Raw genomic sequence first — 17,522 nt, 5'->3', positions numbered from 1 at the left:
AAGGCGACCGAGGGGTGGAGAAACGAAGTAATAAGGGAGGGGAACCGCCTCCCAGGAATCCCTGCGCAGAGGTCCTTAGAATAAATGTTATTTCTAGGCGCAGACCTGCTTGCTGCCGCGTGTGGGCACAGGCTTCTTTGAGAGGGACAACTAAAAGTTTGAAGATAATTCTAAAAAACAGTTTTTGAGCTCCTACCATGCAAGGCATTTGCACGGGAATAGAATAGAATAATGTGTAAGACATTCCCATAACATCACTGCAGCTGCTCAAGCTCCCACAAAAAGTGTTTCCTCGACGTCGCTCTACTTTCTAGGAACAATGCACCTACTTATTCCAAAGTAGGAAAATGCTAACGAATCTCTTGCGAAGGAGGGCATTAAGAATCCTAAAGTGTCACTGAAGCAGCCTGGGTCGCTGCCACGGCCTGAGTTCAATCTCTGGCCAGACAACTTACACAGGCCTCAGGCGCAGGGAAAGGAAGAGGGAAGGAGAGAGAAAGGAAGGAAGAAAACAGGAAGGACACCATGCACACTAGATTAAGCTGATGATTGTCAGCTTAATGTATGTCAGAGAGCAGTCCTGGACTTTCTTGTGAACACTACTTTTTGGAAAGTGGTGACACCTGGCTCCTTGCTCCAGCTTTTTTCGTTCCGGGCCTCTCCTATGCCACAGGTGCAAAAAATCCTCTCTCTTCACCGCCCTAATGCTCCTACTTCTCTGTTCCCATTTTATGTTTCTTCACTTGTGTAGAAGAATCTATTGAACCCATTTCTGACTAATTGCACCTCAGATTGAGTCTTTTCTCCAGAAGAGACTGTAGGCACTGAGAATGCCTACAGCAAAGAGAGAAAAGTTACCAGCTTTAGGTGGAGTGAAAAATGAAATTCTAAAGATTACTTACAGCTAATGTTTATTGAGCACCTCCTACGTGTAGGCATTAATACAAACACTTAGTATAATATCTCATTTCATCCTTATAACACTCCTATAAAGCAGGTACTATTAACCCCATTTTATAAATAAAGAAATTGAGGGAATTCCCCTTGTGGCTGAGTGGAAACAAAACCGACTAGTATCTATGAGGATGCAGGTTCGACCCCTGGCCTTACTCAGTGGGTTAAAGATCTCAGTGTTGCTGTCAGCTTAGTGTAGGTCACAGATGCAGCTTGGATCTGGTGAGTCTTGGCTGTTGCATAGGCTGGCAGCTGCAGCTCCAATTCACCCACTGGCCTGGGAACTTCCATGTGCCACAGGTTCAGCCCTGAAAAAGCATAAATAAATAAAGTGGTCTTCTTAAAGATCACACAGATGCTATAGAAACCAGGTTTTTGCAAGTGCATGAATGTTTCACTCATCCATTGAACAAAATAGTTCATCTCCTGCAGGCTAGATGGCTACAGAAAACAGGCATGGATCCCACCTTACAGAGTTTTCACAGTGATCAATTGTCTATATTTCACCATCATCACGTAACTAAACATAACATATAGCTCCTTGACACTATTAGACCCACACTGAGTTCCCATACTGTATAATATCCCACAGGGAGGAAAATACCCCTCAAGACCTAAGACCTGATTGTCTCTTGCAGTAATTCATTGCAAGACACTGTAGTGAGTCATTTAAATTAAGGATTTATAGCAGATAGTAGCATACCAAGTCACCATTTGAAATCACCATTTTCATCCTGCAACTCAAGAGGCTCAACTGGCTTCTTATGGTCACATCAAGTATATTCTCTTCTTTTTGTCATTCAAGGCCCTCTCTGTTTCTACTCTTTCCAGGTCTGTTCTCTATTAAACTTCAAGCTTCCTAAGAACTTTCATCCATTTATTCAACAAATAAATATTCAAGGCAAACAAATAAATATGTCACTGGGCTAGGCAGGCAGAAGGCATGCAGAAAGAACATGAAAGCCTCCTAGGACTTACTTTTCTAGCAAAGGAGCTAGAAAATAAGCAAAGAATAAATAATGCTATTACAGATCATGAGCAAAGCCATAAAAGAAAGAAACAGGGTGAGGTGATAGGGAGTAGCTGGAGGAGGGGCAGAGAGTATCTCCTTTAGATAAAGTGGTCAGAAAAGGCCTAAGGGCAAAAAATTTTTTTAAGAATTTTATTTTTTGGGCGTTCCCCATTGTGGTGCAGTGGTCAACAAATCTGATAAGGAACCATGAGGTTGCAGGTTCAATCCCTGGCCTTGCTCAGTTGGTTAAGGATCTGGCGTTGCCGTGAGCTGTGGTATGGGTCGCAGACGAGGCTCAGCTCCTGCGTTGCTGTGGCTGTGGCATAGGCCAGTGGCTACAGCTCCGATTAGACCCCTAGCCTGGGAACCTCCATATACCGCGGGAGCAGCTCAAGAAAAGGCAAAAAAAAGACAAAAAAAAAAAATTTTATTTTTTGGTCTCATCTATAGCATGCAGAAGTTCCCAGCAGGGATTGAACCTGTGCCACAGAAGTGACCTGAGCCACAGCAGTGACAATGCCAGATCCTTAACCAGCTGAGCCACATGGGAACTCTGAGTATAAAACCTTTTAACTAAAATGCAAAGCATAAGAATAAGCCATATGACACTGCAGAATGTACCATATGAATCAAAAGGAACAGCAATTGCTTAAGTCCTCTAGCAAAAGAGGGCTTAGTTTATACCAGAAAGAGACCAGTGTAGTTGAAGAGGAAAAAAGCAAGAAGATAAGTAGCTGAGACAAGATTGGAAAAGAAGGCAGGAGTACATCATATTTTATGCACTGCAAAGACAAAAACAAGCAATTCTGCCCTCAGGGAGTTCCATAGCTACTAAGAACCCAGCTTTTACATGGGCTCCTAGTCTCCTCTGTCTTCAGCCTCCTCCTGGCATACAGTCAGCATAGAGGAAGCCGTTGATATTTGTGGAATGAATAGCTACATGGTATATGTTGCTGAATGGATGGAGGTTTTGATGAAGGACTGGAAGGCTGGATGGTGTCTTAGTCCATTCATGCTGCTAGAACAAAATGCCACAGACTGGGTGGCTTATAAACGAGAAGAAATTTATTTCTTACAGTTCTGGAGGCTGGAAGTACATGATCAGGATGCCAGCACGATGGAGTCAAGGCCCTCCTCCAGGCTGCAGAATTCTTATTGTGTGCTCATTGGCAGAAAGGGGCAAGGGAGCTTTCTTTGCCCTCTTTTTTTTTTTTTTTTTTTTTTTGCCATGCCCACAACACACAGAAGTTCCTGGGCCAGGGATTGAACCTGTGCCACAGCAGCAACCTGAGCCACAGCAGTCACAATGCCAGATCCTTAACCCACTAGGGCACCAGGAAACTCCTAGGGCCCCTTTTATAAGCGCATCAATCTCATTCCTAAGGGCCCTGCTCCCATTACCTAATCATCTCCCAGAGCCCCACTCCTAATGCCATCACCTGGGTGGTTAAGATCACAACAGGTGAATTTTATTTTATTTTATTATTATTATTATTTTTTTGGTCTTTTTGCTATTTTTTGGGCCGCTCCCGCGGCACATGGAGGTTCTCAGGCTAGGGGTCGAATCAGAGCTGTAGCTGCCGGCCTACACCAGAGCCACAGCAACACCAGATCCGAGCCACGTCTGTGACCTACACCACAGCTCACGGCAACGCCAGATCTTTAACCCACTGAGCAAGGGCAGGGATCGAACCCGCAACCTCATGGTTCCTAGTCAGATTCGGTCACCACTGAGCCAGGACGGGAACTCCACAACAGGTGAATTTTAGAGGGACACAAACATTTAGACCACAACAGATGAATAGTTGACTGGACAGATCATTGAAGGGATGGGTAGATGAATGGCAGGGATAAGGAGTCCAGCTGACTACCCAAGTGCATCTTTGCTATCACAAGCAGACTTTGACCTCTGAGTTCTGCAGGGTACTAGGTTTGGTGGCTAAAAACTCAGAGAGTGAGGAGTTCCTGTTGTGGCGCAGCAGAAATGAATCTGAGTAGTATGTGTTAAGACACGGGTTCAATCCCTAGCCTGGCTCAGTGGATTAAGGACCCGGCATTGCCGTGAGCTATGGTGTAGGTCGAAGACACAGCTTGGATCTGGTGTTGCTGTGGCTGTGGTGTAGGCCGGCAGCTGCAGCTCTGATTCAGCCCCTAGCCTGAGAACTACCTTATGTCACAGATGCAGCCTAAAAAGCAAAAAAAAAAAAAAAAAAAAAAAAAAAAAAAGAAACAAACAAACAAAAACAAAAGAACCTCAGAGAGTGAAACTGAATGAACCTGTATGTGACTTCCCAGTTGGGCTCTGACTGGAGTTCTCATCGTGGCTCAGTGGTTAACAAACCCCACTAGGCTCCATGAGGATGTGGGTTCAATCCCTGACCTCGCTCAGTAGATTAAGGATCTGGCGTTGTTATGGCTGTGGTATAGGCCAGCAGCTGTAGCTCTGATTGGACCCCTAGCCTGGAAACCTCCATAGGCCACAGGTGTGGCCATTAAAAAATAGTAATAATAAAACAAAACAAAAAAAACAGTTGGCCTCTGACTAGCTTATGATCTGGCATGATTTTATGCAAGCTGCTTAACCTTTTTTGTGGCCACACCCACAGCATCTGAAAGTTCCCAGGCTAGGGATTGAATTGGAGCTACAGCCTGGCCTATGCCACAGCCACAGCAATGCCAGATCTGAGCTACATCTGCCACCTACACCATAGCTTGTGGCAACACCGGATTGTTTGTTTTTTGGTCTTTTTGCCTTTTCTTGAGCCGCTCCCACGGCATATGGAGGTTCCCAGGCCAGGGGTCGAATTGGAGCTGTAGTTGCCAGCCTATGCCAGAGCCACAGCAACGCGGGATCCGAGCCACGTCTGTGACCTACACCACAGCTCACGGCAACACCGGATCCTTAACCCACTGCGCAAGGGCAGGGACCGAACACGCAACCTCATGGTTCCTAGTCAGATTCGTTAACCACTGTGCCATGACGGGAACTCCCCAATACCAGATTTTTTTATTTTATTTTATTTTTTTGTCTTTCCAGCAATGAAGGATCCGAGCTGCATCTGTGACCTACACCACAGCTCAAGGCAAGGCTGGATCTGTAACCTACTGAGCAAGGCCAGGATCAAACCTGCATCCTTATGGATAGTCAGATTAATTTCCCCTGAGCCACAATAGGAACTCCAACACCGGATTCTTAACCCACTGAGTGAGGCCGGGTATCAAACCTGCATCCTCACGGACACTACGCCAGGCTCCTTACCCACTGAGCCACAATGGGAACTCCCTATAACGTGTTTTAATAGTAACTACCTTCCTATAGGGCTTGTTTTTAAATTATGCAACACATATAGGAAGTGCTTAATATATATCATAGTCAGTATAGCTCAAAAACTGTTAGCACCCTGATCTAGAAATTCAGAATTATCACTGCATCTGGGGTTGACCATATTCCAGGAGCTCTGACTCCTAATAACCAAACTTGTAAGAGAAGTAAAAACCCTAACACTGGAGTATTGGTTGTTGAAGAGGGATAATACAGCTAATTATGTCTTAGGTTTTTTTTGGGGGGAGGGTGGTTTCCTGGGCCGGGCCTCTCAGGAAATCAAATGCAGACAACAGCATGGGTAGCAGAGACTCAGGACAAAAGAAACAGACTGACAGCACATGGCTGTGAAGCCACAGTGACTAAGTTGTTCCTCCTATTCTAGGCTTATTTCTATCCAAGTAACCAATATTTCTCTTCTGACATCAGATCACCTACTCCTGGACCAAGACTGTGATGGGTAACTACAGACAGACATGTCAATCACAGGCTCTCTCCCCAGGTGTCTCAGCAGTTCTCAGTGTATTGAGGGATCTCTGAGAATTCAGTAAAAAGCTGTGTTTTATGTATTGTGCGATCGCATTTATGTAAAGTACAAAAACAAGCAAAACAAGGAGTGCCTGTAGTAGCTCCGCAGTCAGGAACACAATTAGTATCCATGAAGATGCAGATGGGACCCCTGCCCTCCCTCAGTGAGTTAAGGATCTGGCGTTGCCATGAGCTGTGGTGTTGTGGTGTAGGTCACAGCTCAGATCCTGAGTTGCTATGGCTGTGGTGTAGGTTGGAAGCTGCAGCTCTGATTCAACCTCTAGCCTGGGAACTTCTATATGCCACGGGTGTGGCCCTACTAAAAAAAGAACACACACACACACACACACACACACACACACACGTAAAACAAATATATGCTGTCAGAAGTCAAGAGAGGGGTTATTCTTGTCAGGGGAAGGCGGACAGTACAATCAGTGACTAAAAAAGAATATGAGTGGGGTTTCCTGGAATTCTGAGAATTTTCTGTTTTTCAGTTACTCACTAATACAGGAATGTTCATATTACAAAAATTCATCAAGCTGTGCAAATATATGTGCTTTTCTGTATTTTTTTTTTTTTGGCTGTGCCCATGGCATGCAGAAATTACCAGGCCAGGGATAAAACCTGCGCCACAGCAGTGACGGTGCCAGATCCTTAACCATTAGGCCAACAGAGAACTCCATACACGTGCTTTTCTGTATATAGATCTGTATAAGTTGTCTAGTGTCTTAAACAATATACATTTATTTTATCAGTGTCTGGGGGCAGAAATCCAGGCATGCCTCATCTGGTTCCTCTATTTAGGGTCTCTCTCAAGGCTATAATCAAGATGCCAGCAAGAGTTGCAGTCTCGTGTGGAAGTGTGACTAGGGGAGCTAGGGGAGTCCACTTTTTTCTTTTTCTTTTTTTTTTTTTTTTAGGGCCTCATCCACAGCTTATGGAGGTTCCCAGGCTATGGGTCGAATTGGAGCTACAGCTGCTGGCCTACACCACAGCCACTGCAAAGCCAGATCCGAACCACATCTGCAACCTACACCACAGCTCACAGCAATGCCAGATTCCTGACCCATTGAGTGAGTCCAGGGATCAAACCCAAAACCTCATGGTTCCTAGTCGGATTCATTTCCACTGTGCCACAATGGGAACTCTGGGAAGAGCCCGCTTTTAAGCTCACTCACATGATTTTGGTGGAATTCAGTTCCTTGGTGGCTGCTGTTCAGAGGCTTCTCTCAGCTTCCTGTCATGTGGGCCTCTCCATAGAACTGTTCACAATTCACAGCTTGCTTCATCAGAGCAAGCATGTGAGAAGAGCCTGAGAGAACTGGTGCAAGAAAGAAAGAGTGGTCATAGTTCTTTACAGCCTAATCTCAGAAGAAGCATCCCATCACTTGTGCTGTATTCCCTTCAGAAGCAAGTCACTAGGTCCAGCCCAAACACAAAGGGAGAAGATCATAGAGGGACATGTGAGCTGATGGTCACATAATTTAAAGGTTTTAAAAGATGCAAAGAAATAACACTCCAGGGTTTCTCCAAACCTCCATTCACCCCCACATCCTCATACCGACTCCGAAAAAGCCTCTTGCTCAATGTGAATGCTTTCTACCTCATACCACGTGATCACTAGCAACAGATTCTCACCTCAGACTAGCAGGTGGAAGAGACTATCATACTAAAAAAGGAAGTCCTGGAGTTCCCACTGTGGCTCAGAGGGTTAAGAACCCAACATAGAAGTTCCTGCTGTGGCACAGCAGAAACGAATCCAACTAGCAACCATGAGGTTGTGAGTTCGATCCCTGGCCTTGCTCAGTGGGTTAAGGATCTGGCATTTCCATGAGCTATGGGTAGGTCACAAATGCAGCTCAGATCCTGTGTTGCTGTGGCAGCTGTAGCTCCATTTCAGCCACTAGCCTGGGAACCTACATATGCCGTGGGTGTGGCCCTAAAGAGCGGGGGGGGGGGGGGGGGGGGGACCTGACTCATATCCATGAGGATGCAGATGCAGGGTTTGATCCCTGGCCTCACTCAGTGGGTTGGGGATCCAGCGTTGCCGTGAGCTGTGGTGTAGGTCACAGACGTGGCTTGGATCCTGCATTGTTGTGGCTGTGGCATCGACCCCCAGCGTAAGAACTTCCATATGCCATATGTGGCCCTAAAATGCAAAAAAAAAAAAAAAAACCTTTACCCCAAGAACTATAAGACGCTGATGAAAGAAATCAGAGATGAACAAATGGAAAGATAAACCATGTTCTTGGATTGGAAGAATCAATATTGTCAAAATGACTATACTACCCAAGGTAAATCTACAAATTCAATGCAGTTCCTATCAAATTATCAATGGCACTTTTTACAGAACAAGAACAAAAAATTTAAAAATTTGTATGGGGAGTTCCCGTCGTGGCGCAGTGGTTAACGAATCCGACTAGGAACCATGAGGTTGCGGGTTCAGTCCCTGCCCTTGCTCAGTGGGTTAAGGATCCGGCGTTGCCATGAGCTGTGGTGTAGGTTGCAGACGTGGCTCGGATCCTGCGTTGCTGTGGCTCTGGTGTAGGCCGGTGGCTACAGCTCCAATTGGACCCCTGGCCTGGGAACCTCCATATGCCGTGGGAGCGGCCCAAGAAATAGCAAAAACACACACACACACACACAAAAAAAAATTTGTATGGAAACACAAAATACCTCAAATAGCCAATGCAATTCTGAGAAAGAAAAACAGAGTTGGAGGAATCAAGCTCCCTGTCTTCAGACTATACTACAAAGCTAAGTCTCAAAACAATATGGTGCTAGCACAAAGACAGACATAAAGATCAATGGAACAAAACAGAAAGCCCAGAAATAAACCCACACAGCTATGGTCATCTAATCTACAACAAAGGAGGCAAGAATATATGATGGAGGAAAAGACAGTCTCTTCAGTAAGCGTGTCCTGGGAAAACTGATGGCTCCATGTAAAAGAATAAAAGTAGAACATTCTCTAACACTATACACAAAAATGAACTCAAAGTGGATTAAAGACCTAAATGTAAGACTGTATACTATAAAACTCTTCAAGGAAGACATAGGCAGAACACTCTTTGACATAAATCGCAGCAATTATGTTTTTGGATGCACCTCCTAAAGTAATGAAAAGAAAAAGAAACAAATGGGACCTAATTAAACTTAAAAGCTTTTGCACAGCAAAGAAAACCAGAAACAAAATGAAAAAACGACCCACAAAATCAGAGAAAATCTTTGCACATGTAGTGACTGACAAGGGATTAATCTCCAAAATATACAATTCATTCATGTAGCTCAGTGTCAAAAAAAACGAACAACCCAATCAAAAAATGGCGAGAAGATCTAAACAGACTTTTCTCCAAAGACGACATACATCTTTAGAAAGAAGATGGCCAAAAAGCAGATGAAAGGATGCTCAATGTCGCTAATTATTAGAAAAGTGCAATTACAATGAAAATTACAATGAAGTTTCACCTCACATTGGTCAGAACAGCTCATTAAAAAGTCTGCAAGTGTAGATCTTGCTGTGGTGCAGTGGGTTAAGAATCTAACTACAGTGGCTCAGTTTGCTGTTGAGGTGTGGGTTTAATCTCTAGCCCAGCACAATAGGTTAAGAGTCAGGTGTTGCCGCAGCTGTGGCTTAGGTTGCAGCTGTGGCTGGGATTTGATCCCTCACCCAGGAACTTCCATGTGCCCTGGATGTGTGTGGGGGGGAGGGGAACAGGACTGGGCAAACCCTAATAGTTGTTCCTTGTCTTGAGGAAATGAAAACTGATCTATGCAAAAACCCAGCAAGAAAGGGAGCCTCAGAGAGGTCACAGAAAACTTCTAAAGCTAGAGAGTAGGCCTGTCAGTCTCCAAAGAATGTGCTCTAGGCAACTTTGATTTTTTGGCTGCTTCTTGTATTTCTTTAGCCATCCCCTGGGACAAGATCCTTGGGTAAATGGCATATCAGTGTATATTTTTGTTCAGTCGTCTAGTTTCAAGCCCACAGGTTAAATCTGACCTTAAAAATAAAAGTAGAAAATATGAAAACAAAAACAAGAACAAAACCTGACCTTAAAATCTGTACACCCCTGATTGCATCCACCCCCTCAAAAAAATTCTGAGAACATTTACTTCCTCAACATTCCTCTGAGTTGGGTTCTCCCACCATTTCAAGTGTGGCAGTTATTAGATTATTAGACCCTTGTAAAGTAAGACTTTATTTTATAGCTTCCTTAGCATAGTGCTGGGCCAAGTAATAATATCTAATATTTATCAATTGCTTACTTCACATCAGGCTTCCGTATTATATCCCTATGAGGTACATTGCATAATTATCACTATTACAGATTAGGAAACCGAGAGACAGAGAGGTTAAGTAAGATGCCCAGGGTCACACAGCTAGAAAGTGCAGAGATAATATCTTTTTGCTCATTGATTGGAAAGCACTTCCTATGTTTTTTTCTAGGAAGACTATCATTTGCTCTGACAGCCTTAAGTGAAGCTTTCTGAAAAATGGGTGGAAACCTTTGCTAAAGAGGTACCTATGAAATGACATACATTCTTGAAAAGCCACAAACTCCTGATCATTTTGCTAGTATTGCTTCTGTGTCATCACAGTTTCTCTGTCTTGGTGTCCTTGTCTCTACCTCGAATAATAATAATGTACCTCAAATAAACTGGACCATGTCTATGAGGCAGCAAATATTTTTATTATCCCTCCCAAAGGTCTGGAGGACTGGGCAGGAGCGTGGAGGTCCTCTGGTTCATCCTATGTAAATTCTGAGCCAGAAGCTGGGGGCCGGGCCCTGGTCTTAGCATTCAGTTCACAGCTACTCTCTTCCAAGCACCTATTTCAGTGTTTACTCCTAGTGTTTCTCATTATACAGTTGCCACATATGCAAAATACAAAAATGACCTAATTTTTTTTTTTTTTTTTTTTTGTCTTTCTAGGGTTGCACCCATGGCTTATGGATGTTCGCAGGCTAGGAGTCAAATTGGAATTGGAGCTATAGTTGCCAGCCTAGGCCACAGCCACAGCAATGCCAGATCTGAGCTGCATCTGCGACCTACACCATAGCTCATGGCAACACCAGATCCTTAACCCACTGAACAGGGCCAGAGATCAAACCAGCATCCTCATGGATACTAGTTGGGTTTGTTACTGCTGAGCTACAATGGGAACTCCTACTTTTTGTTTTATTTCTATTTGTTTGTCTTTCAAACAGCAGGGATTTTTTTTTTAGGAAGTACTGTGTCTACAGCTATACATAAGAAAAAACCCTTGCGGTGTCTGCCTTATTCATCATTTGCACCTCTACCACATGGCACAGTGCCTGGCATACAGTAGGCCTTCAAAAATATTGGTAGAATTCAAAAACAACTGACTAAATCGGTGAATGGTTATTTCTGGGGGTAGGATCACTGTGGATTTTCTTTTCATTCTTGTTTTTTGTTTTGTCTTCTTAGGGCTGTACCAGCAGCATATGGAAATTCCCAGGCTAAGAGTCCCATCAGAGCTGCAGCCGCTGGCCTACCCCACAGCCACGGTCACACCAGATCCACGCCTGTCTGGGATCTACACCACAGCTCACAGCAATGCCGAATCCTTAACCCACTGAGTGAGGCCTGGATTGAACCCACATCCTCATGGATATGAGTCAGGTTCTTAACCCACTGAGCCCCAAGAGGCATTCCCGAGTCTTTTCTTTTTGCCTATCTACAAGTCCCAGTTACCCTAATTTTCTCACTTTTCTACAATGACCATGTATTTTTTAGGGAAAGTGCTTAAAATCTTACTTCAGCAAGTAACAACATAAATAAGTGAGTAAGATGGAGCCTAAGTAGTCTTGTAACAGGAAGATTGCAAACACCGGCTCTCTGGACAGAGTGTGTGGAGCTGCAGGCATGACTCAGCTGTCTGGGATCTCATGGGGAGAAGGAACAAGGGAGTCTTCATCCTGGAACCAAGTGGCTCCACCAGCCTCCCATTTCTGCTCCCTTTTGGGTCACAACACATCATTTTTTGCTCTCATATATTTACTGGGTGAAAGTGACAAGCAAGTCCTAAAAGTTTTCCAAGAACTCTGAAAGACTCATAGGGAGTTCAGAGACCTTGGCCGTCTCCGTGGCGCTGCCCTCAACTGTCCCACCCCAACCCCCAACCGTCCCTGAACCTTCAGAGGTGACCCTAGCCTGTAAATTGGCCACCCCTATCCAAATCCAAATTCCTTACAGACTCAGCCCACCCCACCCAGGTCTGTGGATGCTGAAGGGAAGAGACAAGCCAGTTTAGTTGTACTCCTCTTTGTTCCCTTGACCTTGAGGCACTTAACTCGGTTGAGCTCACGGTGGGGGGGAGCCGAGCAGAGTTATTGAATGAAAGGCAAGAGACCTTGGAGGGCTCTTGGAGCCCGTGCTTCTTCTCTCTGCTTTGGTCACCATAGTGACTTCTCTCTAAAGCCTCAACCCTGTGATTTTTTGCTAGATATTCATTCATAACAAGGCCACCTCTGCGTTTCCGCCCACGGGGAACAGAACAGAGTGCATTTGCAGGCACGTGGCTGATGCACTGGGCCTTTAAACTGGGGGCCAGGCGGGGCGTGCGGTGGGGGCGGTCGTCTGCTAAGTGGCTGGGGAAGAATTCAGGTCTGTTCTGGTTCCCTCACCTCAGTTTACAGAGGAGAAAGGACTTGCCCAAGGTTTCTCAGCCCTTTGAGGGACAGCCCGGACTGGAACGTGAGAGCCCTGACTCCTGGCTCACTACTCACCAGAATCCATCATCAGGGGTACCCAGCACCCAGGGTCTCATCCCAGATTTTCTCACTTCTTGGCCTCTTGTGCCAAGCACTAGAGTCACATATACTGGGACTGTCACTGAAGGTTACTGAAATTTATGGTAATCAGATCCTGATCAGCTCCTAGAGAAAGGCCAGAATTAGGATTCCTGTAGTGAGACAAAGCACTGCCGTTTCCAGTACAGATTTGCAAGTAAAGTAACTAATTTAATCCTTTCTCCCTGCAAAGTGACTGTTATTATTCCCTTTTAAATTGAGAAAACTTCTGAGAGTGGTTGAATGGGTTAACTTGGAGTCAGAGGAGAATTTCAATGTTAACTGCAATTTAAGGATAAAGAATGGCACAATAGCTCTTTGTTACTGACTTTAGAGTCACTGAGATCAAGGCCCTCCATTTCCCTGCTGTGTGACTCTGGGCAAGTTACTTAACTTCTCTGAACCTCTATTTCTCCATCTCTAAAAACATGACAACATCTGCTTCATAGAGTCATGGTGAGGATTTAATGCAGGAATGGATGTAAATCACTGAGCCCTGTTTCAGGGTTTCTGTACTCCAACTTTAGAAGTATTCTCCTGGTAGAACGTATGGTCATAGACAAAAAGAGAAAATCTACACCCCTTTTCAAGGCTCACCCAGAGCCCAAAGTCTTTGCTTTGTGTCAGCCAAGGAATAGAGTGTTTTAAAAAAGGACATCCCAAAGAGAGGAAAGTGAATTTGAAATATGCTTTCCATAGCTTGATTTCACATTTTTAAAAGATTCAGACAATGGACAAGAAGGTAAGAGTAGAAATATGTATCTTTCTATAGCCTTGCTGCCGATACATACAGAGCTATGCTGTCCATCACGGTGGCCACTAGTCACCTGCGGTTACCAAAGACATGAAATTTACATGGTCCTAACTTTTTTTTTTTTAGGGCTGCACCTGAGGCATATGGAGGTTCCCAGGCTAGAGGCTGAATCGGAGGTACAGCTGCCAGTCTATGCCACAGCCACAGCAACACCAGATCCAAGCAGCATCTATGGCCTACACCACACCTCACTGCAACGCCAGATCCTGTGAGAGGCCAGGGATCAAACCTGCATCTTCATGGATACAAGTTAGATTCATTTCCACTGAGCCACGATGGGAACTCCTACCTGATTCTAAATGAGATGTGAAGTAACTATAAAACACATACTGGATCTTAAAGATGAGATAAACTATTCCATTGATAATTTTCATACAGGCTACATATTAGAGTGATATTTTAAATAAAATTTTACCCCCTCTTTCCTTTATTTTTATGGCCACATTCATGGCATATGCAAGTTCCCAGGCCAGGCACTGAATCTGAGCCACAGCTGCAGCAAAGCCAGGGGCTGGGGATAGAAACTCCACTTCTGCAGAGGCCCAAGCCACTACAGTCAGATTCTTAATCCTCTGTGCCACAGCAGGAACATCCATTTTTTGATGTTTTTAATATGGCTACCAGGAAATTTTCAGTTATCAGTATGGCTCACATGGTAAATTCTGTAAGACAGAGCTGGTATAAAAACTCTAATTCCAACTCAGCTGACTCTGAAGGACATCTCACATTTCTCTTCTTTAATTCATACAAACAATATTGTCTGGGAGGTATTGTTATCTACATTTTACTCCTGGAGGACAATCTTAGGGATGCCAACCCTACATTTTGCCTGATAAGGTCACCAGATTGTTATCAAACAAAAGTTCCCATGTCCTAAGCACAGTGAAGCCAGATAAACTGAAATGTCAGAGTTTGGAGCTGAGAAAGGTTTATTGTAAGGCCAAGCAAGGAGAACAGGTGGCTCGTGCTCAAAAACACCCAACTCCCCAATGATTTGGGGGGGAGGGAATTTTTATAGGCAAAATTTAAGGTAAGGGCTGTAGGGTTTGTGAGTTTCTACTGATCAAATGGTGATGAGGTATCAGGGCACTCCAGGAATCTGGCACTCAGCCTGAAGTTGCCTGGGTGGGGACCTTAGTTCTCCAGAAACGCTTAAGATATTGTTGTGCATATTACTTGAAGAGGAACCAGGACCCTGCCCCAAGCCTGCTCTATTGTTTCTTGACAGACTCCTCCCTTGTGTCTGCAGCCCCTCCCTTCACAGATTAGCAACTGTTTGAACTTGCCCTTTGGAGCTCAGAGAAGGTCATGGAGGCCCAATGAGGCCATTTCCCTACAATCTAGAAAAGGGGGACGCAGAAAGAAGTTGTACCTGAGACCCCACAGGGTCCTGACTGGTTTCAAAAACACTATTATTCTGTATTATCCTCATTTCCTAAAGACGTCTTTAATTATAACAAAATCAAATATTTCAACCATGTAAAACAGTACATTAACCATCCCCTCCAACTGTCTCCCATAAAAGCAGCTGGCATTCCTTAAGAGCTTATTATTTTATAGGCACTGGGATAATGTATGCTTTATTTCATACAGTTCTTTTTTTTTTCTTTTTTTTTTTTTAAGTTTTGAGGCCACACCCAAGGCATATATAAGTTCCCAGGCTAGGGGTCGAAACCAAGCTACAGCAGCTGGCCTACACCACAACAGCAATGCCAGATCCAGACCGCATCTGTGACCTACACCATAAACAGCTCACAGCAACGCCCGATCCTAAACCCACTGAGCGGTGCCAGGAATCAAACCTGAATGCTCATGGATACTAGTCGGGTTCTTTACCGCTGAGCCACAACAGGAACTCCCTCTTATTCAGTTCTTTAAAACCCAAGAGGTTGGTACTGCTATTATCCCCATTTAACAGATGAGAAGCCCAAGGCTCTGAGAGCAATTTGGCTTATAAATTAGGGCTATGGGATTGTGAGAAGATAGGGCGATAGGGTGGGGGCGGTCTCCAGAAAAAGAGAACCCCAAATGGCTTTCTTGACATAAGAGAAACCATTTTGGCCTAAGTCATTTTGTGATTTAAGCCTGGCCAAAATGCTTCCCCTGGAACAAGTCTCAGTAATCAATGATCTTAGCAAACAAAGGAATGCAGGAGCAGAGAAACGGCAGTCAAACAATAGTGTAGTGATAAAGTGTCCTGGAGTTCCCATTGTGGTGCAGAGGAAACAAATCTGACTAGTATCCATGAGGATGCGCATTCAATCCCTGGCCTGCTCAGTGGATTAAGGATCCCACGTGGCTGTAGCTGTGATGTAGGTCACAGACATGGCCCAGATCCAGCGTTGCTGTGACTGTCGCATAGGCCGGCAGCTGTAGCTCCAATTCGACCCCTAGCCTGGGAACTTCCATATGCGTCAGTGTAGCCCTAAAAAAGATAAAATAAGGCAAAGATAAATAAAGCAGAGTGCTGTTTCCTCCACAAGGGGTATACGTAAGTATAACTCTGAGCTCTGTATGAACAAAGGCCCCACCCAGGTGGAGGATGGAATGTCCACCTTGACCCCAATTCTATGGTGACTTCTCTGCTCTAGCATCTTCATGACTATACATATACCCTTAACTTAAAACTTTCCAAATTTTGCTGTTGGAGGAGATACTGCTTTTGGAAAGACCCCTGGTGTTCTCCTGACTTGCTTAGAGTAATAATATATCCTTCCTTCTCCCCATCTTTGGCCTAGTGTATCTTTGACTCAACACCCACCAAGAGGTCAGCCCAGATTTCTGACAGATTTTCAACTGCCAAATGACAAAAATAATACTATTTAATAACGAGTATCTTGTCCTTTACTTCAGGGAAAATGATCCATGGATTGGGGGAGGGCAGTGCCTCATAAGCAGCAGAGTACTTCTGAGAGACTTGGGGCAAGAGCAAAGTTCCATAGAACATGAGATGAGGCAATGCAGAAACAGGGCATGATTGGTTAGGTCAGGGATTTCTTTATAAGGCCAGCAGGCCTGTTTTTCCAGGGTAAGGTAAGTCAACAAAAGCTGAGAGGACTGAGATGGGTATCCTTACATTTCCTAGACAGGGAGGCGTTTCCAGTAAGTATGGGCTGACTTAGGTTCAGATTTGTGACTTGGGCCAGGCTACTAGGGTTACGCATTTTGTGGGCCTCAATACAGATGTATGAATATGAATATAAGAATTTCCTTGATTAATTCCCCACTTTTTTTTTTTGTCTTTTTTTTTTTTTTTTTTTTTTTTTTTTTGTCTTTTTGCCATTTCTTGGGCTGCTCCCTCGGCATATGGAGGTTCCCAGGCTAGGGGTCGAATCGGAGCTGTAGCCACTGGCCTACGCCAGAGCCACAGCAACATGGGATCCGAGCCGCATCTGCAACCTACACCACAGCTCACGGCAACGCCGGATCGTTAACCCACTGAGCAAGGGCAGGGACCGAACCCGCCACCTCATGGTTCCTAGTCGGATTCATTAACCACTGCGCCACGACGGGAACTCCTAATTCCCCACTTTTGATGAGTACTCTTGGTTGTACTAGAGTACTGATCAATTTTAAGATGTGGAGTTCCCATTTTGACTCAGCGGCCTAAGAACCCGACGTGTCCATGAGAATACAGGTTTGATCCCTGGCCTTGCTCCATGGGTTAAGGATCCTGTGTTGCCTCAAGGTGTGCCCATAGTCACAGATGCGGCTCTAATTCAACCCCTAGCTTGGGAACTTCCATATACCACAGGTATGGCTGTAAAAAAGAAAAAAAAAATTAAGGTGTTAGCTCCCCTCTGAGCTATTGCTTTTTGTTAATGCTGGGATCAGTTTGGATCTCTGACTACAATTTTTTTTTTCTTTTGTCTTTTTAGGGCCGAACCCATGACATAAGGAGGTTCCCAGTCTAGGGGTCCAATCAGAGGATGGACTATGCTGCCGGCCTATGCCACAGCCACACGGGATCTGAGCCATGTCTGCAACCTACACCACAGCTCATGGCAATGCCGGATCCTTAACCCACTGAGCAAGGCCAGGGATCGAACCCATGTCCTCATGGATGCTAGTCAGGTT

At 44.7% G+C, this 17,522-nt stretch overlaps 1 protein-coding gene across 2 annotated transcripts in view; it reads right to left on the bottom strand.

Annotated features, from left to right (window-relative positions):
* PWWP2A (PWWP domain containing 2A) overlaps nt 1-17,522 on the bottom strand; it is a 113,693-nt gene that overhangs the window by 38,638 nt on the left and 57,533 nt on the right. The window lies entirely within an intron of this gene.

Source organism: Sus scrofa, chromosome 16, assembly GCF_054392235.1.
Source record: "Sus scrofa isolate SSC_HxYL_T2T_F1_AM1 chromosome 16, Sscrofa_HxYL_maternal_Yorkshire_Landrace_v2.0, whole genome shotgun sequence".
NCBI classification, from domain to species: domain Eukaryota; kingdom Metazoa; phylum Chordata; class Mammalia; order Artiodactyla; family Suidae; genus Sus; species Sus scrofa.
This window is presented reverse-complemented; position numbering and strand designations above follow the sequence as displayed.